This window comes from Pristiophorus japonicus, unplaced genomic scaffold (genome assembly GCF_044704955.1).
Source record: "Pristiophorus japonicus isolate sPriJap1 unplaced genomic scaffold, sPriJap1.hap1 HAP1_SCAFFOLD_163, whole genome shotgun sequence".
NCBI classification, from domain to species: Eukaryota; Metazoa; Chordata; class Chondrichthyes; family Pristiophoridae; genus Pristiophorus; species Pristiophorus japonicus.
The window spans coordinates 1330224-1356123 of NW_027251310.1; the positions used below are offsets into that span (position 1 = coordinate 1330224).

General features: G+C 44.2%; 2 non-coding genes across 2 annotated transcripts; both read right to left on the bottom strand.

Annotated features, from left to right (window-relative positions):
* Positions 1-481: 481 nt before the first annotated feature.
* Positions 482-554, bottom strand: trnav-cac (transfer RNA valine (anticodon CAC)). Its single transcript has one exon. It is a non-coding gene; the product is annotated as a tRNA-Val (tRNA).
* Positions 555-19598: 19044 nt separating this feature from the next.
* Positions 19599-19672, bottom strand: trnan-guu (transfer RNA asparagine (anticodon GUU)). Its single transcript has one exon. It is a non-coding gene; the product is annotated as a tRNA-Asn (tRNA).
* Positions 19673-25900: the final 6228 nt, after the last annotated feature.

The following is a 25900-nucleotide window of genomic DNA, read 5'->3' on the forward strand; positions in this document are numbered from 1 at the left end:
TAAAGTGAAGTAATTTAACTAAATTACATAGATGACCTAAAGCACTTCAGAGTGGTGTCAAAACAAATGAGTTAGTAATTAGAAATAAGGAATGTCAGAAGTTGGACTTGAGTTTCTGGGATGGAGTGTAAATAACCCTCTGTGCACTGGAACTGGGAAGGGTGAATAATGAATGAGTTGTTTCCGGGTTTGAAATGCGGCTTAGATCTGCTGGTATTAACCGACAGCATTGTTGAGCAGAATGAAAGAAATGCTAACATGATCACTGAGGGTCAGTCGAAACTTCAACAACTTCATTTTAATAATTTGTGAAACTTTATTCATTGAGGAAGTTTTATTCCCTTTCTGATTTTACACAGTCTGTATTTTAGGAGACTGGTTTTAAATGTTCTTCATGGAATCAGAGAAGTTTACAGCACAGAAGGAGGCCATTGTTGTATGAGCAATGAACATTTAAAACCAGTTTTTGTTTCAAAAATAATGTTTCCGCCCGGGCTTGAACCGGGGACTTTTCGCGTGTGAGGCAAACGTGATAACCGCCACACTACGGAAACTGCTGCCGAGTGCAGTCCACAGAGAGAAGTGTTCAGTGACAAGCTGAAATGCTGAATCCCTTTTTCTGAAAAAATTCCTTTCACAAACATTTCTCTGACCGAAACGGCACAAAACAAAAATGTTCCTTTCAAATGTGCCAATTATTTTCGTTAAACATTTATTTTGCTTTCATGGGATAACATGATTAATGATTCGATAATTTTCTTTTGCACAATGAAAGAAATACTAACTGAGGGAAAGTCACTACGTCAATAATTTGTTCTGTGCTCTGCATGTTTGTAATGTCGCCAAGTTTGCTGATGATACAAAGATAGGTGGGAAAGCAAGTTGTGAGGAGGATGCAAACAATCTGAAAAGCGATATTGATAGGCTCAGTGGGTGGGCAGAAATTTGTCAGATGGAGTATAATGTGGGAAATATGAGGTTATCCACTGTGGTAGCAATAATAAAAAAGCAAATGATTATTTAAATGGGGAGAGATTACAAAATGCTGCGGTGCAGAGGGACCTGGGGGTCCTTGTACATGAAACACAAAAGGTTAGTATGCAGAAACATCCTCTCTGCATCCACCTTGTCAAGCCCCCTCATAATCTTACACGTTTCCATAAGATCACCTCTCAATCTTCTGAATTCCAATGAGTAGAGGCACAACCTACTCAACCTTTTCTCATAAGTTAGCCCCCTCATCTCCGGAATCAACCTAGTGAACCTTCTCCGAACTGCCTCCAAAGCATCTATATCCTTTCTTAAATATGGAAACCAAAACTGCACGCAGTGTTCCAGGTCTGGCCTCACCAATACCCTGTATAACTGCAGCAAGACTTCTTTGTTTTATACTCCATCCCTTTTGCATTAAAGAACAAGATTCCATTGGCCTTCCTGATCACTTGCTGTACCTGCATACTAACCTTTTGTGTTTCATGCACAAGTACGCGCAGCTCCTGCTGTACTGCAGCTCTGTGCAATTTTTCTCCAATTAAATAACAACTTGTTCTTTAATTTTTTTTGCCAAAATGCATAACCTTGCACTTTCCAACATTATACTCCATCTGCCAAATTCTTCACCACTCACTTAGCCTGGCTATGTCTTTTTGCAGATTTTTTGTGTCCTCCTCACACATTGCTTTTCCTCCCATCTTTGTATCATCAGCAAACTTGGCAATGTTACACTCAGTCCCTTCATCCAAGTCGTTAATAGAGATTGTATACAGTTGGGGTCCCAGCACTGATCCCTGCAGCACCCCACTAGTTACTGATTGCCAACCAGAGAATGAACCATTTATTCCGAATCTCTGTTTTCTGTTCGTTAGCCAATCCTCTACCCATGCTAATATATTACCCCCAACCCCGGGAACTTTTATCTTGTGCAGCAATCTTTTATGTGGCACCTTGTCAAAATGCCTTCTGGAGGTCCAAATACACCACATCCACTGGTTCCCCTTTATCCACCCAGTTAATTACATCCTCTAAGAATTCCAGCAAATGTGTCAACCATGACTTCCCTTTCATAAATCCATGCAGACTCTGCCTGACTGAATAATTTTTTTCCAAAAGTCGGAGGAGCAGTGACCGGAGGAGGTGTGAGCAGCGGCCTATAAAGGCCCAGCGGGAGTCCGGGGATCGGCGGCAGTCGGAGGAGCAGCGGCTGGAGGAGCAGCGAGCAGCGAGCTACAGCTGGTGCAGGGTCAAAAGTAAGAAAGAGGTCAAAAGTAATCAAAGGTTGACGTCACAGCCAAGAGGGTAAGTGATTGGCTGGTTGAGTGGTGAGCAGTTTTCTGTTTCTTTGATTTCTTCTTGTTCATAGCAGCAAGGAAACTTTGAAATTGTTGCCAAATTAAGTAAATCTAATGGTTAAGTCATAGCAGGAGAGCTCGGACACATGTCATGCTCCTCCTGTGCTATGTGGGAAGTCAGGGACGCTTCCAGTGTCCCTGATGACTACATGTGTAGCAAGTGTATCCATCTGCAGCTGCTGACAGGCCACATTGGGGCACTGGAGCTGCACACGGATTCACTCTGGAGCATCCGCAATGCTGAGGATGTCGTGAATAGCACGGTGAGTGAGTTGATCAAACCGTAGGGAAAGGTTATTCAGGCAGAGAGGGAATGGGTAAACATCAGGAAGAGCAGTGGAAGGAAGACAGTGCAGGAGTCCCCTGCGGTCATCCCCCTGCAAAACAGACACATCACCTTGGGTACTGTTGGAGGAGATGACTCATCAGGGGAGGGCAGCAGCAGCCAAGTCCATGGCACCAGGGGTGGCTCTGCTGCACAGGAGGGCAGGAAAAAGAGTGGGAGAGCTATAGTGATAGGGGATTCTATTGTAAGGTGAATAGATAGATGTTTCTGCGGCTGCAATCGAGACTCCAGAATGGTATGTTGCCTCCCTGGTGCAAAGGTCAAGAATATCTCGGAACGGCTGCAGCGCATTCTGGGGGGGCAGGGTGAATAGCCAGCTGTCGTGGTGTATATGGTACCAACGATATAGGGAAAAATGGGATGAGGTCCTATAGCTGAGTTTAGGGAGCTAGGAATTAAATTAAAAGGTAGTAATCTCGGAATTGCTACCAGTGCCACGAGCTAGTCAGAATAAAAAATGCAGGATAGCTCAGATGAATATATGGTTTGATGAGTAGTGCAGGAGGGTGGGTGTTGTAGAGAGTAGAAATATATATAGACTTAGGCATTAGGCACCTGCTGGATATTTAAAACTCACATAAGCTTAAATGGACACACACATAAAATGGCTGCCCAGGCATGATGGGAAACCAGGTAGTCAAGCTGTGAACTGTTGAACGTTCACTGACCGAGCAATAACCCTGTGAGGCCCACTGTAGGAATGCCTGGGAAGACAGAGATAAGAAGGAAACCATCTCCTGTGAACAAGGCCATGAAACCAATTATTTCAGGAAGAAAGATAAGAGGGAAACCATTTGCTGTAAACAAGGCTATATACCAATTATTTCTCCAAGAAGAAAGAACTAGTGAGATAACCTATATCAATCAGCCCAAGCTGACAAAAGACGAACACATGGTTCCTGAGACATAAGGGGAATTCTATTGGGTTAAAATAACCTATATGTAATCTATAATCATTGTGATTGGCTTGTGTCCAGCCGTGATGGGCTGTGTAGCTGCAGTAAACTGTTTTGTAACTGTTGTGAAACATATAAAGGTACATGTAACTCTTTGTTCTGTGAAGAGAAACCTGGATACGGTCCTGAGTTTTTCCTTCCCGCTGAGCGTAATAAAAGCTGCATAAGCATTGGAACCGACCCTGAGTGTTGAGTGATTCTTCTAAGAAAACACTAACGCTAACAATGGCGTAGTCGACGGGATTTCCCTGAGTCGCTGGACGCCCTTGGAAAAAACCCGGGTGAGTATAAAAAAACTATTTTTAAGTATAAAGGGTGCGGAAGGTGGAAGCTGGTTGATCGACATGAGGAGACGGTCTAATATCTCAAACGCCGAGCCTGAGCCTGAATTAAGAGGACTTTTGTCCCACGTGACGGCCAGGAACCAAGTAGGCGTAGGGAACACACTTAGACCGTGGAATCGTGATACCGAGAGACATCTTCCGGACCCAGTAGTGTAATTTGAAATACCCCGGGATAGAACCAAGCGGTGTACAGCGGCTAACGGAATCCAAACCTGTGAACAGGGTCGGACCAACGGGCTGAGCGGTGGTAGGTAGTCGTTAAGGATATGTAGAGCACTGCGGGAATTGCTTAAACGCGTTTTTAAGAATTGTATAAGTTTGTGCAACAGCAGAACTTGTGACCTGACAGTAGCCAAGAGACAGTTTACTACAAGTCGCGCTAGAAAGAAAGCGGACCTCTGAGACTAGATTCCTAACGGTAGTAGTCCTACCCAGGAATGGCCATGAAAACAAGTAAACTCGAGTGGGGACCAGAAGGGTCGCTTACCCGCCACCTGGCGGAAAAACAAAAGAAGCTAATTGAAAAAATGATTAAAGCACGGTGGAATCCTCAGGAATTAGTTATGTGAGGAATTATTTAGATAAAACTACGAATTCCCTGAAAGGTCATGGATCCAAAAATAGAGCCGGCCAAAACAAGAAGAGAGACTGTTGTAAATGTCTGATCGTTGAGTGAGAAGTGTCTGTGTGATTTTTGACTGCAGAATGAATTTATTATGTTTTCATGTTCCGAAAGCCTGGTTGGAAGAGGAATGCAAGTGTCTGTTTATTTTAGAAACAGAGTGAAAGTCTTTTTTTAAACCCTTTGTAATGTTGTCCTGTATGTGGGAAGTTTTAAGACATTTAAGTTAGAAACGCAGGTGTGGATTTATTCGGATGATAAGTTACGGAGCTAGGAAAATAAACAAATAAAGAAGAGGTTTGTTGAGCAAAATATTTATTTGACATGCTCACTTACTTGCCGAAAGAAAACATGCAATGATTGATTGGGTTGAAAGACATAAATTTAGTCTCGGAATGAGATAAAGAATGCTTTAAAAAAAAAAAGAGCTTCTAAAAAAAAAAAGTTTTAAATAAAGATTGAAATTACAACGTTTGAATTGGGAATTTGAGATATTCAGAGAAGGCACAGGAAATACTGAGGTGGATTTAAAAAAAAAGAGAAAGATTAAATTAAATCTGATCAGGTCAAACTCCTGGGCAAGTGGCGAGCTATCTGCGAAGGTGTAAAAGGAACTTTTGGAAAATGTTAAAAAAAAACAGCAAGCTTTAGTAACGACTTTGAAACTGGAGCATTTTGAGATAACGAAAAAGCACTCAAACTCTCAAAGATGGACTTCATTCCAGTTATGGAGAAAAAGAAAAAGATAAAGACGCCACTTTGAAAGTAAACAAATGATTTTAAATTAACAACTTTATGGAGTTACGAACCCTCCGTGTAAAATACAAAACCTAATTTGAAGAAAGGAAAAAAAAAGATGTAACGGACTAAATGGAAAAAGACATAACTTACTAAATACTAGTTGATGTTTGCTGTGAAAAAGATATTGGTTTAATTAGAAGAGAAAAAAAAATTGGAATAAGTAAAAAAACACTCTACATGGATTCGAATTTTAAATTATGAAAAAGTTTCAATGCAGTTTGAAAAGATTTCCAAAATGTCCCGAACAGTCTAAACAAGCAGGAGGGTTTTGAAGATAACGAGGAGAAAGAGAGAAATAAAAAAAAAACAGAATTGAATTTCAAAAAACAAAATTGCTATTGTATGTGTGGTCTTGTTTTAAAACAATAAAAAAAAAAAAATTCTTTGGCAAGTACTTGAATTAGAAGTTAAGAAAACATTGGAGTTTACTCTAATGATTTATGCTGTTTAACGGATTCCTAATTTCGAAGCCAGTTTTGAAGGCACAAATACTTTTTTTTTCAGATGATTACGTGAAGTCACGTAATGACATCAGGTCTTCTTACAAACCTGGAAAGGAGTTAACCCTTTCCATTGACAGCCGTTTTATACTGAACATTATTAATTTGGATTTCTTAATAGAAAAAAAAAGACTCACCTAACAGAGGAAACAAAAATAAAAACAGAACTAGCTTATGTAATAATACTTGCCTGATACAATAAAGAAATAGATATTCAATAAAACAAATTGAAGAGTTAAAAGCTAAGATAAACAGGCTGGAAGAGATAACGGGACTAGACGGATAGTGCAGTGCGCAGCCATAGCAACATCACCTCTGGCAATAGAGCTAATGTACCCCACGGTGGGTAGGTGTAGTCCACAAATCCAACCTAACGGTAAAGCAGACAGCGATGTTTGGAGGAATAGCTTTGGCCTTGGTCATAATAGGAGTTTGGGTAATATTTAAGTGGGTAAAGACACAGGCGCACGCCCTACAGATTCAGCTCGAAATGGTTCGATTATAACCTTGTGCTTCTGATTTTGCAGGGTGACAGGGACACTCGTAGAGCAAAAAAACTTAACCCCTGGTGACGACCAGGCCGTCTGTTTAAAATTACAGATAATACTTACCGGAATGGGAATACGAACGGCGCTACTCGTAATATGGATAGCCCTGCGACAGGCACGTACCCTGGGCAACACCGACGGACAGCAGAGCACGCTGGAAATAAACAACTATATGAACTATGGAGTCTTGTTTAATTTAACGGACGGAATGTGCATCCCAGCAGCCAAGGACTGGAGCAAGGACAGGACTTATTTTAATAAGAATCCTAATAAGAATAAGAGTATGTGTACAGTGCTCCACGGGTATAAGGAGCAGATGCATTAAACGGAGGGATGTCAAAGGGCCTGATGAATGTACTTTCGGCATAATTTGCGCGCCTCCGGGACAATCCCAGCAATCAGTCATCCGCAAGAAGGGAATGGGGCTGTGTGGGTATTACGAGGAGGCGGGGGCGGCTGCAATATAATTGTATGTATGTTTCTCACCCCCTCCGACACCGCGCCCCATAAGAATCACTACATTGCCCGAAGAACTGCCTTGTCCCATAACTACTAAGGGACCAGAAAATGGGATTGCAATGTATAACGAAGGGGAATTATTGTATGATAATGTTAAACATGAAATTGTGCCTGTTCTGATCAATATTTCAGGCATCCAGATGCCGGAATATTGTACCGAACAGTCAAGGAAGATGTACAATGTATTAAGTAAAGTCGTAATGCAGCAGGCTGCCGATGCCATGGGTGCCAGTAAGTTCCGGGGACAGGGGTTAGCACCCAGGGTGAAGAGGGAAATAGTAAATGATGTTGCTACCGTTTTCAATACAGGAACCTCCGTAGTGAACTCGATAGACATACAAGGGCTAAATGAGAGGGTAGAACAGCTTAAAAGGGGTGATGAAGGGGTTATTGGAGAGGGTGGAGCAAAACCAGGAAGACCAGGCCAACCTAGGAAAGGAGGGTGCCGAAATCCAGTTGGATGGCATCTCAGTCCTGGAAGCTCACGCTAAAACCATCAATCACCTCATTGATAGAGAACAAGAAGATACAATAAAGCAAAGACAGGGGCAACTCTGTCATGCTTATGGTCTGTGGATGGTGGGACAGATCCGCCACAACCTCGACCAGATCCAACGCGGGGAAGTACCCGATTGGATAGACAGTTCACATTTGGCTCAGTTGGCGAACCAAAGGGGGACACTGGATAATTGTACTCTGAAGGGACTGACCCGAGTATACCCCGCAATTCCAGATTGCCAGATGGGTAGGACTACCGGGATAGGGATAGTCCTGTTGATCCCCATAGCAACGCCGGACTCAGGGCCGTTCCCCTTATACCAACTAGAGAATATCGGAGTAATACGGGAAAATGTCTCCATACGCTACTGCCTAACCACCACCTCTGCCGTTCGTCGAAACAACATACTTACTGGGATTTCCCTAGCAGATTGCAAGCAAAGGGGGGAAATCACAGTATGCCCTCACCCGGTGGGCCGAGGGGAACTAGACGAGTGCGGGTTTAACCGAACCAACGGGTGTGTACTAGAAATAGTGCCCGCACACATGCACTTCGCGAGGGCAGGCTACGGAGGGAGGGGAAGATACTGCGTCTCTACTACTGAGCGTTCATACCAGTATAATGACCTGCAGTGCCCTATACCGCAGCCAAACTTTTGCTTTACACCACTACGACCTGTCGCGATCGGGCAATCGCATATCACCCAGGTTAGGCGCCGGAAGTCCAAAGTTATTGAAGTAACTGATCAGCTCCATGATCATTTGCAGGATTATGACGAGCCAGAGCAGGTCCCTATCCCACATCTAACCGAAGTATTACGGGAGTTGAGGCTCAGAGTGGGTCAATCTGTAAAACTCTATCACCAGCTACAAACTAAAATCAAAGAAGATACCGAGGTAGACTTACAAAGTCAGAGTTGGTGGAGAGAGGTCTGGGACTGGGGAATAAATGTGAACATCCACCCATGGATTCGAATTCAATAACATGGGGCTTGATGGCCTGCCATGTATGCAGGCGCCACAAACGGCGGAAACGGACCAATCACCGTTCCCTGGATATTAAACAAGCCTGTTTGATAAGGGGACGGGAGGAGCTAGCCTTTGTTAATTTGATCTAAGCAACCGGGACTCCTGAAACCGCGTGACTGGCCAGCACGTTGAGGCAAGGAGTACCAGGCAGTGCACAAATATCAGATAAAGGCAGTACGGTCGGTTAAAAGGGGACTAGGACTAGTCCCTTTACCGAAAGGGGGGAATTGTTGTAGAGAGTAGAAATATATATAGACTTAGGCATTAGGCACCTGCTGGATATTTAAAACTCACATAAGCTTAAATGGACACACACATAAAATGGCTGCCCAGGCATGATGGGAAACCAGGTAGTCAAGCTGTGAACTGTTGAACGTTCACTGACCGAGCAATAACCCTGTGAGGCCCACTGTAGGAATGCCTGGGAAGACAGAGATAAGAAGGAAACCATCTCCTGTGAACAAGGCCATGAAACCAATTATTTCAGGAAGAAAGATAAGAGGGAAACCATTTGCTGTAAACAAGGCTATATACCAATTATTTCTCCAAGAAGAAAGAACTAGTGAGAGAACCTATATCAATCAGCCCAAGCTGACAAAAGACGAACACATGGTTCCTGAGACATAAGGGGAATTCTATTGGGTTAAAATAACCTATATGTAATCTATAATCATTGTGATTGGCTTGTGTCCAGCCGTGATGGGCTGTGTAGCTGCAGTAAACTGTTTTGTAACTGTTGTGAAACATATAAAGGTACATGTAACTCTTTGTTCTGTGAAGAGAAACCTGGATACGGTCCTGAGTTTTTCCTTCCCGCTGAGCGTAATAAAAGCTGCTTCAGCATTGGAACCGACCCTGAGTGTTGAGTGATTCTTCTAAGAAAACATTAACGCTAACAGTGGTATTCAAATTCCTGGGACATTGGAACCGGTTCTGGGGGAGGTGGGACCAGTACAAATCGGACGGTCTGCACCTGGTCAGGACTGGAACCAATGTCTAGGGGAATGTTTGCTCGTGCTGTTGGGGAGGGGTTAAAATAATATGGCAGGGGAATGGGAACCTATGCAGGGAGATGGAAAGAAGTAAAATGGGTCAGAAGCAAAAGATAGAAAGAAGAAAAGTAAAAGTGGAGGGCAGAGAAACACAAGGCAAATATTAAAAAGGGCCACATTACAGCAAAATTCTAAAGGGACAAAGTGTATTAAAAAGACAAGCCTGAAGTCTCTGTGCCTCAATGCGAGGATTATTCGTAATAATGTGGATGAATTCACTCAGAGGCAGCAATTCACGAATATGTTATAACTGGGATTCCAGAGACATGGCTCCAGGGTGACCAAGGCTGGGAACTCAACATCCTGAGGTATTCAACATTCAAGAAGGATAGACAGAAAGGAAAAGGAGGTCGGGGAACGATGCTGGTTAAAGAGGAAATTAACGCAATATTAAGGAAGGATATTAGCTTGGATGGTGTGGACTCTGTATGGCTAGAGCTGCAGAATACCAAAGGGCAGAAAACACGAGTGGGAGTTGTGCACAGACCACCAAACAGTCGTAGTGAGTTTGGGGACAGTTCAAACAAGAAATTATGGCTGCGTGCAATAAAGATACAGCAGTTATCATGGGCGACTTTAATCTACAGAAAGATTGGGGTAACCAAACTGGTAGAAATACGGTGGAGGAGGATTTCCTGGAGTGTATTAGGGATGGTTTTCTAGACCAATATGTCGAGGAACCAACTTTAGGGCTGGCTATCCGAGACTCGGTGATGTGTAATGAAAAAGGACTAATTAGCAATCTTGTTGTGCGAGGCCCCTTGGAGAAGAGTGACCATAATATGGTCGAATTCTTTATTAAGATGGAGATTGAAACATTTAATTCAGAGACTAGGGACCTGAACTTAAGGAAAGGTAACTTCGATTGCATGAGATGTGAATTGGCTAGAATAGACTGGCAAATGAGACTTAAAAGGTTGACGCTGGATAGGCAATGGCAAACATTTAAAGATCACATGCATGAACTTCAACAATTGTACATTCCTGTCTGGAGAAAAAATAAAACAGGGAAGGTGGCTCAACCGTGGCTAATAAGGGAAATTAGGGATAGTGTTAAATGCAAGGAAAAGGCCTATAAATTTGCCAGAAAAAGCAGCAAACCTGAGGACTGGAAGAAATTTCGAATTCAGTAGAGGAGGACAAAGGGTTTAATAAGGAGTGGGAAAATAGAGTATGAGAGGAAGCTTGCTGGGAACATAAAAACTGACTGCGACAACTTCTATAGATATGTGAAGAGAAAAAGCTTAGTGAAGACAAACGTCGGTCACTTGCAGTCAGAATCAGGTGAATTTATAATGGAGAACAAAGAAATGGCGGACCAGTTAAACAGATACTTTGGTTCTGTCTTCACGAAGGAAGACACAAATAACCTTCCTAATGTACTCAGGGACCGAGGGTCCAGCGAGAAGGAGGAACTGAAGGAAATCTTTATTAGTCAGGAAATTGTGTTCGGGAAATTGTTGGGATTGAAGGTTGATAAATCCCAGGGCCAGATAGTCTGCATCCCAGAGTAGTTAAGGAAGTAACCCTTGAAATAGTGGATGCATTGGTGATCATTTTCCAACTGTCTATTGATTTTGGATCAGTTCCTGTGGACTGGAGGGTAGCTAATATAACACCATTTTTTTAACAAGAAGGAAGAGAGAAAATGGGTAATTATCGACCGGTTAGCCTGACATCAGTAGTGGGGAAAATGCTGGAATCAATTATTATGGATGAAATAGCATAGCATTTGGAAAGCAGTGACAAGATCGGTCCAAGTGAGCATGGATTTAGTAAAGGGAAATCATGCTTGACAAATTTTCGAGAATTTTTTGAGGATGGAACTCGGAGAGTGGACAAGGGAAAACCAGTGGATGTAATGTATTTGGACTTTCAAAAGGCTTTTGACAAGGTCCCACAAAAGAGATTAGTGTGCAAAATTAAAGCACATGGTATTGGGGGTAATGTATTGACATGGATAGAGAACTGGTTGGCAGACAGGTAGAAACATAGAAACATAGAAACATAGAAAATAGGTGCAGCAGTAGGCCATTCGGCCCTTCTAGCCTGCACCGCCATTCAATGAGTTCGTGGCTGAACATTCAACTTCAGTACCCTATTCCTGCTTTCTCGCCATACCCCTTGATCCCCCTAGTAGTAAGGACCTCATCTAACTCCTTTTTGAATATATTTAGTGAATTGGCCTCAACAACTTTCTGTGGTAGAGAATTCCACAGGTTCACCACTCTCTGGTTGAAGAGGTTCCTCCGCATCTCGGTCCCAAATGGCCTACCCCCCTTCACTAGACTGTGACCTCTGGTTCTGGACTTCCCCAACACTGGGAACATTCTTCCTGCATCCAACCTGTCTAACCCCGTCAGAATTTTAAATGTTTCTATTTGGTCCCCTCTCATTCCTCTGAACTCCAGTGAATACAAGCCCAGTTGATCCAGTCTTTCTTGATAGGTCAGTCCCGCCATCCCGGGAATCAGTCTGGTGAACCTTCGCTGCACTCCCTCAATAGCAAGAATGTCCTTCCTCAGGTTAGGAGACCAAAACTGTACACAATACTCCAGGTGTGGCCTCACCAATGCCCCGCACAACTGTAGCAACACCTCCCTGCCCCTGTTCTCAAATCCCCTTGTTGTGAAGGCCAACATGCCATTTGCAGAGAGTAGGGATAAATGGGTCCTTCTCAGAATGACAGGAAGTTACTAGTGGGGTGCTGCAGGGCTCAGTGCTGGGACCTCAGCTATTTACAATATACATCAATGATTTCGATTAAGAAATTGAGTGTTATATCTCCAAGTTTGCAGGTGACTCTAAGCTGCGTGACGGTGTGAGCTGTGAGGAGGATGCTAAGAGGCTGAAGAGTGATTTGGAAAGGTTAGGTGAGTGGGCAAATACATGGCAGATGCACTATAATGTGGATAAATGTGATGTTATCCACTTTGGTGGCAAAAACTTGAAGCCAGATTATTATCTGAATGGCGGCAGATTAGGAAAAGGGGAGGTGCAACGAGACCTGGGTGTCATGGTACATCAGTCATTGAAAGTTGGCATGCAGCTACAGCAGGCGGTGAAGAAGGCAAATGGCATGTTGGCCTTCATAGCTGGGGGATTTGAGTATTGGAGCAGGAAGGTCTTACTGCAGTTGTACAGGGCCTTGGTGAGGCCTCACCTAGAATATTGTGTTCAGTTTTGGTCTCCTAATCTGAGGAAGGATGTTCTTGCTACTGAGAGAGTGCAGAGAAGGTTCACTCGACTGATTCCCTGGATGGCAGGACTGACATATGAGGAGAGACTGGATTGACTGTGCCTGTATTCACCGGAGTTTAGAAGAATGAGAGGGGATCTCAAAGAAACATATAAAATTCTGACGGGACTGGACAGGTTAGAGGCAGGAAGAATGTGCCCGATGTTGGGGAAGTCCAGAACCAGTGTTCAGCGTCTAAGAAATAAGGGGTAAGCCATTTAGGACCGAGATGAGGAGAAACTTCTTCACTCAGAGAGTTGTTAACCTGTGGAATTCTCTGCCGCAGGGAGTTGTTGATGCCAATTCATTTGATATATTCCAGAGGGAATTAGCTGTGGCCTTTATGGCTAAAAGGCTCAAGGGGTATGAAGAGAAAGTAAGAAAGGGATACTGAGGTGAATGATCAGCCATGATCTTATTGGAATGTAGAAACATAGAAAATAGGTGCAGGAGTAGGCCATTCGGCCCTTCTAGCCTGCACCACCATTCAATGAGTTTATGGTTGAACATGCAACTTCAGTACCCCATTCCTGGGATGCAGACCATCAGGCCTGGGAATATATCGGCCTTCAATCCCATCAGTTTCCCCAACACAATTTCCCGACGAATAAGGATTTCCCTCAGTTCCTCCTTCTTACTAGAACCTCTGACCCCTTTTATATCCGGAAGATTGTTTGTGTCCTCCTTAGTAAATACCGAACCAAAGTACTTGTTCAATTGGTCTGCCATTTCTTTGTTCCCAGTTATGACTTCCCCTGATTCTGACTGCAGGGGACCTACGTTTGTCTTTACTAACCTTTTTTTCTTTACATATCTATAGAAGCTTTTGCAGTTCATTTTAATGTTCCCTGCAAGCTTCCTCTCGTACTCTATTTTCCCTGCCCTAATCAAACCCAGTGCCCGGGTTCGCTGCTATTTCTGGCCAATTTGTATGCCACTTCCTTGGCTTTAATACTATCCCTGATTTCCGTTGATAGCCACGGTTGAGCAACCTTCCTTTTTTATTTTTACACCAGACAGGGATGTACAATTGTTGCAGTTCATCCATGCGGTCTGTAAATGTCTGCCATTGCCCATCCACTGTCAACCCCTTAAGTATCATTCGCCAATCTATCCTCGCCAATTCACGACTCATACCTTCAAAGTTACCCTTCTTTAAGTTCTGGACCACGGTCTCTCAATTAACTGTTTCATTCTCCGTGGTGGTGCGGCTCGAAGGGCCGAATGGCCTTTGCCTGCACCTATTTATTTCTGCACGCAGAGGGTTGTGGGGGTCTGGAACTCACTGCCTGAAAGGGTGGTAGAGGCAGAAACACTCACCACATTTAACAAGTGCTTGGATGTGACCTGAAGTGCTGTAACCTGCAGGGTTATGGACCTAGTGCTGGAAAGTGGGAATAGGCTGGATAGCCTCTTGTTGGCCGGCGTGGAAATGATGGGCCGAATTGGCCTCCTTCCGTGCTGTAAACTTCTGTGATTCTATGAACTCCTTCACAAAGAGTTGAGGTGCGTGTGGGGTGATTTTGGCACATCTTTACTCACGTGACAACATTTCAAAGGTAACTCAACAGTTGTAAAGCGCTTTGGGGCGTTATGAGCTCCTGACAGACGCTGCAGAAATGCAAGTCCTTCTTTGCAAAAGTTCGATGCAAATTCAAAATTCACGGCAAAAAAAGGGCTCGCCCGGGATCTCTCGCAAATTTCAAGTAACAACCCCAAAGTGAAAATCATACAACTAGACCAACGAGCCAACTGCTTAGCAAATATGGAGATAAAGGCCTTACGAAGTGCTATCTGTTAATAAACCTCCAGTCAAATCTTCTCAGATTATTAAAAGCATTGCCAAAGGAAAAGCATGAGTTTTACCCTCTATCTCAAGGGATATCTTGGTGACTGCAATCAAGAGTTGCCACAACAAAGTAGCACAAATAGAACTTTGATGGGAAGAATGTATTCGCACGACCGTTGTGGTGTCTTTAGACTGTAGAGGCTGCACGGAGATAAAGTGTTACCATTATTGAAGCATTGTTAGTGTGTGTTGTTATTCTTGATCGGAGGAGCACATGAGGCGGAATCAGTGACTTTGCCTTTCGACATGTTTTCTGAAGTGCCGCACGGTCCCACTCCTGCAGTCAATGAGCTGTTGGGACGTTAATGTATCCATCATCATCATCATCATAGGCGGTCCCTCGAAACGAGGATGACTTGCTTCCACGCCGAAAATGGATGAGTTCACAGGTGTTTCAATGAAGGGCCCGAACTACACCCCGAAGGGTGGAAGATATCTGTGCGTGGATTTTTTTCAGTTTTGATGGCCGTTGCACCCCAGCCATCAAACGGGCTTGACAGAGCGAGGTCTTGGTCCAGTGGCAAGGGTTAAGCAGGTCGACTGGAGATCAGTTCTGCTGCACGGACCCAGTGCACACATATCGCAGTGTGGGCTGGCCCGTGCTAACCCTGGGCCCCTGGCCCTGAACTCATGCTTCCCCTGGCCCCTGATCATATCCCTCCACAAACTCTCGCCGCTCCTTCGCCCCGATCTCGCCGCTCCTGCTGTACCTGCCCCCGCTCCAATCACTGACCTGGACCTTGATGAGGTCACTCTTCGCTGCCGCCGCCTTCCAACACCAGCTCGCGCTGCTCACTGGAGTAGTCTCCCGGGACCTCCAAGCTGCTCCCAGGGCCGCTCGCCGTTCCTTTTATGGCCCCGACCTGCCGCTGGTGTTCTCCCGTTAGTGTATCCAGGCTGTGGGTGGCCACCCCGAGCGCAGCAGAGGGGTTTCTGCATTAGTTCTGGGTGGGGACAGTATCTTTCCCCTTCTCTCTAGCTCTTGCCTATATCCCTGTGCTTTTATTTCTCTATTTATTCCCTCTGTCTCAGTTTCTAGTGTTTAAAAGGGAACAAAAGATGAAATGCGTGTCACTTTGGAACAATTTCTCTCATTCAAAGTTAGACGCACTACCGTTGCACCATGAGGTCTAGGTAGCTAGCCGTTGATATTCAGGTTCAAATAAGAATATATATAAATATATCTACATGTATCATAACTGTTCCCTGGTGGTCAAGGGGTTAAGATCCGGTGAACAAATCTGGTTTCAATCCTCGAGCAGTTCATTGCATTAAAATAATTGAGGACTGTGAGAAGATTAATAATTGCTGTAATCACCATGAATACCAATACTTTCTTTGCTAGACCGAGCTTCCAGACTATCTAGCTTCTCCTGCCCTTTGCCGGGCACGTGTTCCGGGTTTAATTTTGTCAACTGGCCGAGTTCGCTGATCGCGGGGAGACGGTAGGAGCCTCTGTGACCCCACTGTGAGGATGTGGAAGTGAACACGGTGGCTGGGTGATCCGTGACATTTCTGTAAAGGGCAGCGGAGGAGAAGGATTGAGAATTTCAGTGTGGGACAGAAGTTGTTTCAGGTGAGCCGACACATTCCTGATCAGCACAGAGAGAGCTCACTGGTCAGCTCCCCTCTGTTGTGCCAGCTGTGCCAGAGGTTTCTGTAGTGTAGTGGTTATCACGTGTGCTTATCACGTTTGCATTACACATGAAAGGTATGAGGTTCGATCCCGGGAAGGAGCATTATGTTTTAACTTGCTACAGAGGAACAATCAGAGGCGAGTTTCGTCTCCTGGCAAATGCTGCCTGACCTGCTGAGATTTCCAGCATTTGCTGTTTTTATTTGCTATTTATTCTCCTGGCAAAAGTGATCCCTTATTCCTTAAGTGCTCTTTATTTCACTTCAATAAATAGATAACTTTCAGTGAGAGATAACGGATTCACCGGGGACATTTCACGTGTGATGCCAATGTGATATCCGCTGCACTGCAGCCCATCAAAAGGCGAAGAACCACTGAATATAAAGGATGAGCTCACAAATATCAGGGGCAGTGCAGTCTGGTCAACGTCAAACTCTCCTTTCTTATTCAGCAGTGGCATGAACGGGAGTCAGACGCCACAAAGTTTAATTAAAGACACAGATACAAGTAACACTTCCAAATCTTTTCACTGCAAAATTCTTAAACTTTATTTGAAATCCTACTGCGTTGAATCTGAAAATGAGCACCATGGGCTTTTATCTTCACTGCTGATTCTATTTTCTGTGCATGGTCGGAATAACCGGTGCAGTTAAATTTGACAAAAGTTGCTCCAGATTCCTGATGTCATCGGCAATGAAGATTTTGAACCAGATCCTAAAATACAGTGTGTAAAATGGGTTAATATGCAGAAGAACATAAGAACATAAGAAATAGATGCAGGAGTCGGCCATACGCCCCTCGAGCCTGCTCCGCCATTTAATACGATCATGGCCGATCCGATCATGGACTCAGGTCCACTTCCCTGCCCGCTCCCCAAAGCACAGGATAAATGATTGAAGTATCGACTGTCCCTCAGTTAGCATTTCTTTCATTGTGCAAAAGAAGGTGATGGGTTAATTAATGATGCTTTCCCGTGAAAGCAACACAAAAGTTTAAGAAAAAAACATACAGTGACTGGGAGGTGAGCGCTGCTTCTGACACCAGGTGGGAATGGGCGGAGATTTTAAAGCTCCTTGTATTGTGACACCTTCATATCGACGAACATCTGAGTCTTATGATGTAGACCTCGTGGCGCAATGGTAGCGTGACTGATTTCAGTTCCGAAGGTAGCGTGTTTAAATCACATCAGGGTTACTGTACTTTTAGATATTGTTCTTCCACAATTAATATATTCTTTGCTGTTTGGCAATAACCAGACCCTTGCCCCAAGGTTTGTCTCACTGTTTCCCCGGTGTCAGATAGAGATACGCCTGCTGCCCTCATTTATTTCATGTGACAGGACACAAAAGTTCAAAATCAACCTGCAGATGGCCACATACAGCATTAAATAGTAAGGATGGCCGAGCGGTCTCAGGTGCTGTGTTCAGGTTGCAGTCTTCTCTCGAGGTCTGTGTTTAAATCTGACATTTCTTATTTTTAATCATTATGTGAAACTCATTGTTTGACACCACGATCAACTCCTTCAAAATGGGTTTCAGCAGTTCACCTGCTCGCTTAACATTTCCGTCTGACCGGGTGCTGAAAGTGGAGATGTTTCCGCAGTGTAGCGGTTAACACGTTCATCTCACACGCGAAAGCTCACCGGGTGGGAATATTTTCTGGAGCTATCTCCTCATGCATGCTCAGGGGCGAGTTTGTTCTCCTGTGAAAGGTCATAAAGTCATAAACATGTAAGGATTAGGGGCCGGAGTAGGACATTCGGCCCCTCGAGCCTGGTCCACCATTCAAGAAGATCCTGGCAGTTCCTTGACAGCAAGTTTAAACATCTGGGGCGGAGCCAACAGGCGCCTGTCTGCAATCAACGACAAAAACGTCTATGTGGTAGAAGCCCCGTGAGATCAATCGGTCGAGCATGAGAATCTTAATCTCGAATTTGGGGGTTCGAGCCCCACGTTAACTGTTAAAGCATGTCCCAATTTGCACAGTGTGTTTTCGTTGTCTGGTTCAAAATGTTCATTGCTGGTAACATCAACAGGAGACTGGGGAAACAGTGAGAAAGATTTTAGAGCAAAGGTCTGGTTATTGTGAAACACCAAAGGAAATATAAATTCAAGAAACATAGAAAACATAGAAAATAGGTGCAGGGGTAGGCCATTCGGCCCTTTGAGCCTGCACGGCCATTCAATGAGTTCATAGCTGAACATGCAACTTCAATACCCCACTCCTGCTTTCTCGCAATAGCCCTTGATCCCCCTAGTCTGAAGGACGACATCAAACTCCTTTTTGAGAAGAATAACCTCGAAAAGAAATGTGACCCCGACACCCAGGAAGAAGTGTTAAGGCAGAAGATTAAATGCTGCATTCCTCTGTTCAAAAAATTCCTTTCACAAACATTTCTCTGACCATAACTGCACAAAACAAAAATGTTCCTTTCAAAGTCATTAAACTTCCGAATTTCCGCGCCCCCCGAATCTCCTGAATCAGATGCCTCTAGTTTTGCCGACTCAATCCATGTCCCTTTGCAATGTTCTGCTTCCACCCACACTATGAAATGTGCTACTAACTTATAGAATCATGGAATGGTTACAGCACGGAAGGCCATTCGGCCCGTCGAGCCCGTGCCGACTCTCAGCGAGTCCCACTCCCCCGCCCTTTCCCTGTCGCCCTGCAATTGTTTTTCCTTCAGACACTGATCCAGCTCCCGTTTGAAAGATAAGATTGAGTCTGCCTCCACCATCCTTTCAAGCAGTGCATTCCAGATCCTAACCACTCGCTGCTAAATGGCCACCTCCTGTTCCTATGTGTAAAGTCTGGGAAACACTCGATCAATTCCTGCCACACTCACAGCCTTCCTAACTTTCGCACCGTCATTCTATTCTCATAAAACCAGCTCCTGAAGTATAGGCCAGCTGTGTAGGTTAAAGCTCTGGTTATGTTCTGAACATTGCTGTAGTGTTTCCGTAATGTAGTGGTTATTAGATTCACCTCACACGCGAAATGTCCCTGGTTCAAAACTGCGCGGAAACATCTTGAAAACATGCTCAATTAAATATTTGAAGAAATGGATTTATTCATATTAGTGGTTCAATATTAACAAAAAACAATATCCCACAACCTTGTTAAATTTTCTGATATCTCTGTTCAGTTCTGTATACACTCAAACTGAATGCTCATAAAAGTATTGGAGTGGGAACTCACTGGACAACAGCACAGCTGGCAATGTTTGTGGAATATATTCGCGCAGCCAAACCGCACAATGACAACCTGGAATCGTGCAGCACCGAATTCACGGGGAAAAACAGTTCAATGCTTTGTCCCTGGGTGGGCTCGAACCACCAACCTTTCGTTTAACAGCCAAACGCACTAACCCATTGCGCTACAGAGACTGACATAATTACACACTGCAAGACATCCCAAACCAGGGTGTCAGTCAGTTAAAGCTTCACATTGCTCTGACCGGGATGGAACTTGTCCACTCTCAGTTGTACTTTTCCCAAGTAAAGGGTGGGACATTCATTGTGGATGTATGGAAGCAATCTTTTCCCGCACACTGCAGACACTTCCATGTCACCACCAACCAGCTCTCCCACAACCGGTGTGATCTACTTTCCAGCCTTCCGGTGCCTTGTCTGTGACGAAGTATTCTGATTGTCCCGAAGCCGGTATTAGGTTTTAATTCCTTTTCAGCTCCTGCCTGCGGATATTGCTGTAATTAAATGCGAACACAATGCTAACAGGGACAGTTCAATTCACCGTTTCTTTGCTTGGTGAAATTTCAAAGATTGAAAGCGACGCACATCAACCCCAAACCTCGTCACCTACTCGCTAACTCGACAAAACTTTGCATTTTCTTTCCATGCCTAGCATTTTACATTAATACATTGCAATGCCAACGCACTTTTTACCTGGCAAGACTGAAGTGCAAGCTGTGATGAACAGTGTGAAACAGAAACAGCTACTTGAAAAACCATAGCCTCGATGGCATCTGTGTGAATTGTTCTGCATCGATAATTCGCAGAGAGCAAAGAGGAAACTGATGGTGTGGATGAGAAAAGGCCGAGACAAAGTGTACTGTTGGAGATGATTTTGTTGTTTTTGAGAATTGTTTCAAATATTTTACCACGGTTGGTTCCATAGTGTAATGGTGAGCACTCTGGGATCTGAGTTCAAATCTCGGTGGAATCTGATTCCTTGTTGTCCCAGCTGCTGAAAAGTTGGGACAAACAAGTGAAAGACACCTGGTGCTGGTGGGCAGTTTTGTTGCCTTTGTCATTGATGCTTGATCTACAAGTCTAGTTATCAAATCGTGTGCTCAACCATCAGTTACCTGTTACAAAATGTTGTAAACGGCTGTCTTGCTCTTGTTGCTTCGTTGCTTTTAACCTCGAATTACCCGCACACATTCAGTTGTAGTAAAGGCAGGATCGGGTCTTTTATTTAAACATTCATACCAAACAAACCAAGTATGAAAGTTACTGAGAACACTTCACAAAGGCAGCTTGCTTTGATTTCCGTGGCTGCTTGAGACACACACCTTCCGAATGTCCAGTGTCTCTGGTGTCTGTGTGTGTGAGTCTTATCTTTATACTCTTATTTCTTTACATTTAGACAATCACGGCTAACTGATTTGTGAATTGTTTAACATACAGTCTTAATATTGCTTGTTTAACCTACAGATGTCATTAAATAGTAACAAAGGTACAATCAAATATTTAACATACAGACAATGACCAGTTACTCATTTCAATGGCTGAAGGCACCACATTGTCTAACAGTCTCTTTCCATCCAAACTTCAATCTTCCTATTTTTTAATCCAAACTTCAGACTGCGTGCTGAAGCAAAGAGTTCAGCAATGCTCCCACATTCCCCCACTTCTTCTCCTCGCCTCTCTGCAGGTCTTATCTGGGTAACATACATTTGCATGGTGGCTCGAGCTCGTTCAACTGCATTGTCCAGTTGTTGTCCTTGTTTTCCAACACAACATCCACAGTAAATCAAAATGACCAGCATGATCAGCTGAACCAGCACCAGCATAAGGACAGGGTGTATCATTGTGTTCATCACGCCTGTTGCCGTCGGGCTCCATCCCAACAATGACTCCCACCAGCTTACATGTCCAATCTGGTCCAAAGTTGTGTGCACCTTCTCGATTTCCGCAGTGTGATGGTTAATGTCCACAACGATTGCTTGATTCAAACTCTGTAGCTGTTGAAATGTTGTATTCCATTTCCGAATTTCCTTTTTCCAAATAGCAGCATGCTTCGGGTCAAAGTAGTGTTCTTGTCGATTCAGATTCTCAGGATGCTATTGTAAAATCCGTTGGTCTGTGATCACCATATCCATTTTTACTTAAAAGTCAATTTTCAATTTTTGGTGTTTCCAACTGAATTCCATGCTGTTTACATTCAGAAATGTAAACTCACAATCGGTGTCTTCGACTAAGTCTGTTACCCTCTGCACAGGTTTTAACAATTTCCTCTGCTTTGTGGGAGAAGTGTAACAACATAGAGTAAAGGATGACAGAAATGCTGAATAGTCAGTCGAGAGACCCAGTCCTTCCCTCAGTTCACCCTTCGGAACTGCTGTCATTCACTCTCTCGACATTTGCAACAATCCAACTTCTATTTCACATCCTTTAAGATCATGTTTGTAACTCCCACATTTGAGCTTTTCACTGAACATCTCATCAGTTCTGAGACAGCCCATTCCTGCAGACACTTTAAATGTTTCTGAACAAGCTTCTCCCACTGCTTTCATCTCTGACTGTTCAGTAACTGCTCCTCGTGTATCTGGGGTGTTGGGGAACTGTCTCTGAAGAGGGGAATCTCCTTCCTCCAGGAGCACCTTCATTTGTCCGGCAGACCCTGTGTCCATTTCCCGCTGCCCTTCCACACAAGCCTCGATAAGGGTATGGCCACCCCTATCCTGAAGTAAGGGTCCTAAAGGAACGACATGTGTGGTTGAGGCACGGCATCCCTATCGGGATCCTCCCTCACCTGCGGAATCTACCCCCGAACTCAGCAACTGAACCGAGGTATCATTCCTGTCTGTGTCTCCAGCTTCTCTTTCCTGATTCTTCAACTTTTCTTTTAACTTTTCTAATTCTTTAGCCAGTCTCTCCCTGTCCTCTATCAACTGACGGCCACCTCCTGGTCCTGCTCCTTTTATGTGACTCCTCGCGGGATTCTTCCACTCAGGCCCTTTTGCCTTCCATCGCTGTAACCCCTGTCTCACTTCCATGACTGAAATTCCTGCAGCTCCCTGATACAAGCTTTCTACCCTTGCCAACCATTTATCAAAACGTTCGTCCCCACCCCAGGCATCTACTTCCAGAACTACTGACGGGGGTAGGAGAGTCAAAATGATCTCTCTATGTGTACCATCCCCGTAATGGCTGATATCAATCCAATTACTTCCCAAACTTTTACACAACTGGAATATACGTTCCCCAGCTTCCCTGGGTCCTTCCCCTGGCAATAATACAAGCCGCTTTATTAACATGGCCCTGAGTGAGTAACAAAGATTGCAGCTATTATTCTACCAAGCATGAGACCTGGAAGTTGTTTCAAAACCTACTACCTTTCCCCCGTGATTCCCTAACGCGCGCAGAACCATGTGAACCCTTGGTTTCTCAGATATGTTCCCTGACTGTCACCATCCCAGAATATTACACCACCACTGGGCAAATTTATTAAGATCCTGAAGGTGTGCGGGTCCCACTTCACTAAGGATAGCTCTCATGTCCTGTAACTGTACCCCTCCTCGCTCATACCAGGTATCCCCAAAACCACTTAAGCTCGTGTTCCCTTCACGAGCTCCGCAGGGAGTAGAGGAATCATGATCCTGCTCTCGCCTTGTCCGCTCGAGCGTGCTTCCCCCACTCTCCACATTACCGGAAGATCGTGTGTAATGTTGTGGGGTGTTAAGCGTCTGAGTAACCGAAGAGGCATTTAAGTGCTCCGCCTCCGATCCTAACGTTGCCACGTGAACCACACGGGTTCGAGGCTCCGAAGTCAGAGAAGACAAAGGAGCTGTGGATGGGGACGGTGGGCATTCTCTCTGTCCCTTAATCCCCTTTTCAACTCTCAGACCCGGGGAATCCTCCGAATACCACCCAGCTTTATTAATTGCTGTCTCCGTGGGCAACCTAATACCACCATCTGCTGCAGCTTAGATATTCCTTTCTCCAGATCTTGATTACGCTTCTGTTCATCAGCAAGCTGCTGATTCAGTGTCAGAACAGTCCTGGCTGCCCCGAGTGCCTGAAATCACCAATTCTCTACTTCTTTACTCACTGCTGTTAGCTGCTCTCTGAGTTCTGAGACTTCCCTATCTCGAGCCTCAGCCTCTTCTCCAAACGTTTGAATCCCCAGCATGAGACACTGCAACACTAACGCTTTTCTCTTTTTATCACTTTTTAACCCAAACACTTTAATCTTTTTTAACTGGACACTCTCCACTAAGGACTGCCGTGTCTCTCTCCATCCTCCTGTCATTGTTTCCTGTCTTATCCCATAGGTTCCCCCTTTCGACTCAATCCACTCATTAAGAAATGACTGGAGCTCAACTGGAATATCCCCTGAGCCTCCCATTACTAACTGAAGATCCCTTTAAGTCACGACAACTAAGAGAATGCTCACCCCTCGAACTGATGTGTGGGAAACACTTCTTCCAACAACTCAGCCAACTTTCTGCTTCATGTCGGGGACTTCGAATAAGCTAACGAACTTTTGAAAATCATGTCGGGGTCAACAAAATGTTGTAAACAGCTGTCTTGCTCTTTTCGCTTCGTTGCTTTTAACGTCGAATTACCCGCACACACTCCGTTGTAGTAAAGGCAGGATCGGGTCTTTTAGTTAATCATTCATACTAAACAAACCAAGTATGAAAGTTACTGAGAACAGTTCACAAAGGCAGCTTGCTTCGATTTCCGTGGCTGCTTGAGACACACACCTTCCGAATGTCCAGTGTCTCTGCTGTCTGTGTCTCTACAGTCCATAAAAGTCTCATCTTTATACTGAAAAAGCCTTTGAACTCTTATTCTTTCCATTTAGACAATGCTGACTAACTGCTTTCTGAATCGTTTAACAGACAGACTTAATATTGCTTGTTTAACCTGCAGATGTCATTAAATAGTAACAAGGTTACACTCAAATACTGAACATGCAGACATCATCAAATCGTTTAGTCCTGAGTTTCCATTATTCCCACCGTAACAAGGTACTCAAATATTTAACATCCAGACAATGACCAGTTACTCATCTCACTGGCTGAAGGCACAACATTGTCCAACAGTCTCTTTACCATCCAAACTTCAATCTTCCTGTTATTTAATCCAAACTTCAGACTGCATGCTGAATCAAAGAGTTCAGCAATGCGGGACTGTGCTAACACTGAGCACAGGATTTGACAACGAGACTTGTAGATCAAGCATCAATGACAAAGGCAACAAAACTGCCCACCAGCACCAGGTGTCTCTCACTTGTTTGTCCCAAATTTTTAGCAGCTGCGACAGCAAGCATTCAGTTTCCACCGAGATTTAAACTCAGATCGCTAGATTCATGTCCAGAGTGCTCACCATAACACCATGGAACCAACGATGCCAAATTCTTTGAAACATTTCTCAAAAACAAGATCATCTCCAACATTACACTTTGGCTCGGCCTTTTCTCATCCACACCGTCAGTTTCCCCACTTTACGCTCTGCTAATTATCGATGCAGAGCAATTCACACAGATACCTTCGAGGCCATGGGTTCTCAAGTAGCTGTTTCTGTTTCATACTGTTCATCACAGCTTGTACTTCAGTCTTGCCAGGTAAAACGTGCGTTGGCATTGCAATGCACTAATGTAAAATACTTGACATGAAAAGAAAATGCACCTTTTTATTGAGTGCAAAACATGCATTGCCTGCATTTCAAAAAGCGTTGCTTTTATTCATCCTGTGGAATGCATATTGCACAGATAATCTCAGCACACATTGTGCAGGTAAATGCAGCAACAAACTGATTTCTCCTCCGCTGATTTGTAACAGGTAACTGACGGTTGAGCACACGATTTGATAACTCGACTTGCAGATCAAGCATCAATGACAAAGGCAACAAAACTGCCCACCAGCACCAGGTGTCTTTCACTTGTTTGTCCAAAATTATTAAATTATTGACTCTCATTCAGTTAGCATTTCTTTAATTGTGCAAATGAAGATCATCGGTTAATTCAATCCTTCTCCTCCGCTGCCCTTTACAGAAATGTCACGGATCACCCAGCCACCGTGTTCACTTCCACATCCTCACAGTGGGGTCACAGAGGCTCCTACCGTCTCCCCGCGATCAGCGAACTCGCCCAGTTGACAAAATTAAACCCGGAACACGTGCCCGGCAAAGGGCAGGAGAAGCTAGATAGTCTGGAAGCTCGGTCTAGCAAAGAAAGTATTGGTATTCATGGTGATTACAGCAATTATTAATCGTCTCACAGTCCTCAATTATTTTAATGCAATGAACTGCTCGAGGATTGAAACCTGATTAGTTCACCGGATCTTAACCCCGTGACCACCAGGGAACAGTTATGATACATGTAGATACATTTATATATATTTAAATATGAACCTGAATATC